We start from the raw sequence: 3,010 nt of genomic DNA, 5'->3' as shown, positions 1-3,010 counted from the left end.
TTCTTTAATAAAAGATGTATATATATAGAGTGATATATATATACACAAGGAAAAAGAAAAGAGAGATAGAGACGGGGGGCAAAGCTGGCGAGAGACGCATGGGCCATATAAAAAAAACAATGAATCCCAGCGGCAGTGGCAGAGAGACCAACACGCATAACCCCATCATCTAAACACGCAGTCCACACCAATACCTCACCCACATTCAACAAAGGGCCTCTACCACCATCATTCATTCATTCACTTGATCTTCACATCTGTGATCTGTTATCCATTATAATATATATATATATATATATATATATTTATATATATATATTAATTTTGTTTATTAATCTATCGGCCAGTTATTCTTTTTAGGAAAAGTTAATGATTAGAATTGGCAATTTAAGTGAATAATATTGGTATTGTGTTGGTGATAAGGAACAGGGAGGACGACTAATCCTGAAGAAAAGCCAACCCCACGCTAGGAGGAAGAAGAAGAGGAAGAAGCAAAGGTAAAGAAAGAAAGTAAAGAGAAAGAAAAGAGCGGAATAAGGTGTCTCTCTCTTGGACTGATTCGTTTCAATCGCATCTATCTCTTCCCCTCCCCTATTCTCTCTCTCTCTCTCTAAATCCTCCCATATATATAGAGAGAAAGAAATAATAGTCCCACAAGCATATATAGCAAAACAAGGCAAACATTAGAGAAAGAAAAGTAGGTAAAAACAAAGCGCAACAGAGAGAGAGAGAGAGAGATGAGAAGAATGGTAAGGATGGTGGTGTTGATGTTGGTGGTGGTGGTGGCCTCTCAACAGACATAATTTCCATCTCATATTCATTTTGATTCCCAACTCTCTCTCTCTCTCTCTGTATCTTTCCCAAGTTTTTTTTTTTTTTTCTTTTTTCAAAAATTTTCTCATTGAAGAGTCCGCCTTGTCTTTGGGGGAAGCATCTTCCTTCTCTTTCATGCTTCTTATGTGCTAGCGTTTATTGCTTGTCCCTTCACATTGCTCCCATACCACCCTCCCTTAATATCCACCCCCCTCATATATCCCTTGCCTTGCCTCCCTCTTATTCATACATATCCCATCCCTTCTCCTCCCCCAATTGGCTCTTCACCTTCTCTTATCATTCAATTATCATCTCTTCTACATTAACCTCTTATGGCCGTCCAGGCTCAATACCCTTCCAATATCCTCCTCCTAAACAGGTTTGCCATCATCTCCCTCTGTATCCACCTCTAACTCCTCTGCTTCCTTCGGTTTCCTAACTCCTTTCTTTTGTATTGCCAATTTGCAGAAACGGACAAGAAGGTCATGACTATTCATTACAACCACAACTAGGAGGATTCCTTGATCAATCACACATGTTACTGATCAATAATGGAGGTACACTTTTTTTCGGTTCTTTTTTTTTTTTTTATTTTTTTTTATTTTTTATTTTTATCGAAGTTTTTTGGCCACCCAATCGAGTTCCTATGCTATGGAAGCCAATTCAAGGCTTCGATTAATCCGAGAAACATGAACCTCATAAAATGGGCTGTCTTTGTGCTTAAATCACAGTTGGGACTGGTAATAATCCGCGCAAGAGAGCAAGAGAAGTTGTACAAACTACTGGGGTATCTTCATCAGCTCCAATCAATCCAATGTTCTCTTTGCAATCTCAACCTTCTCAGCTTATAGACCTCTCTCAGCTCCACAACAACAACACCCACCAGCCCAATGTGGTCTCCACCGGCCTCCGCTTGTCCTTCGGAGACCAACAACAACAGCAGCAACACCAACAGCAGAGACAGCAATTACAACACCAGCAACAGCAAAATGTTTGCCACTCATCATCTCCTTTCCTATCTCTGATAGCAGAAGATTTTGCAACCCAAATCAGACATCAGCGGGACGAAATCGAGCAATTCCTTGAAGCCCAGGTATTCAATTTTCGCGTTTGCCGATATAGGTTTGCGATTTTTTTTTTTCCTTTTTGTTAAGAATTTTCTTGGTGTTTAAAGGTGCATGTTTTTATTTTCTTCCGTTCCTGGGAACCGGTTTTACAGGGAGAGCAACTGCGGCGCACATTAGCAGAGAAAAGGCAGAGGCACTATCGTACCCTGCTGAGCGCAGCGGAGGGGTCGGTGGCCCGGAGGTTGCGAGAGAAGGAGGTCGAGGTGGAGAAGGCCACGCGCAGGAACGCCGAGTTGGAGGCACGTGCGGCGCAACTTAGCGTGGAGGCGCAGGTTTGGCAGGCCAAGGCCCGTGCCCAGGAGGCAACGGCGGCGTCTCTGCAGGCCCAGCTCCAGAAGGCTATAATGACCACCGGAGGAGGAGCACATGATAGCAGGATGATGGAGGATCCACTAGGGAGCGCCGCGGGGGTGTAGAGGGGCACCAGGTGGAGGACGCCGAGTCGGCGTATATAGACCCGGAACGAGTGGTTGTATCGGGGCCGAGATGCAAAGCGTGTCGGAAACGTGTGGCGTCGGTGGTACTGTTGCCTTGTCGGCATTTGTGCATCTGTCCGGAGTGTGACCAAGTGGCTCAAGGATGCCCTCTTTGTCTTAGCCTGAGAAGTTCAAGCATTGAAGTATACCTCTCTTAATGGGCCCAAGCCCATCAATATAGCCCAGGCCCAACCAGATGAGTGCCGGCTTTTTCTTCTTTATTTTTTCTTTTCTTTCTCGAAACAAAGAAGAAAATTAAATAATATTGAGCATAATAAGACTTACCAACTACTATTGTTTTTTTTTTTTTGGTTCCCCTCCCACATATTGGAGTGGGAAATACCTAATGTAAATGGCCACATGGGTAGTGGCATTGCTTTTTGCATTTTTATTTTTATTTTTTATCCTTTGAATTTAATTCAAACTATAAATTCTTTTATTTGATAATTAGTTGGTGCATCCGTATTTTATTTTATTTTATTTTTCCGAGTCTCGTAGGGTACATTTTCTGCAATAATGCATGTTCTGAGTATAGCCATAAAGATCATGAGTATTTGAAATTATAGTTTTATTATTCTTGATTTAATTAAAAGA

The 3,010-nt window shown here is 42.2% G+C and overlaps 1 pseudogene; it reads left to right on the top strand.

Annotated features, from left to right (window-relative positions):
* Positions 1-527: 527 nt before the first annotated feature.
* On the top strand, positions 528-2,644 carry LOC121235260 (annotated as a pseudogene).
* Positions 2,645-3,010: the final 366 nt, after the last annotated feature.

The sequence above is a fragment of the Juglans microcarpa x Juglans regia genome, chromosome 6D, assembly GCF_004785595.1.
Source record: "Juglans microcarpa x Juglans regia isolate MS1-56 chromosome 6D, Jm3101_v1.0, whole genome shotgun sequence".
Classification (NCBI taxonomy): domain Eukaryota; kingdom Viridiplantae; phylum Streptophyta; class Magnoliopsida; order Fagales; family Juglandaceae; genus Juglans; species Juglans microcarpa x Juglans regia.
Note: the sequence above shows the minus strand (reverse complement) of the source record. Positions and strands in the feature narration are given on the sequence as shown.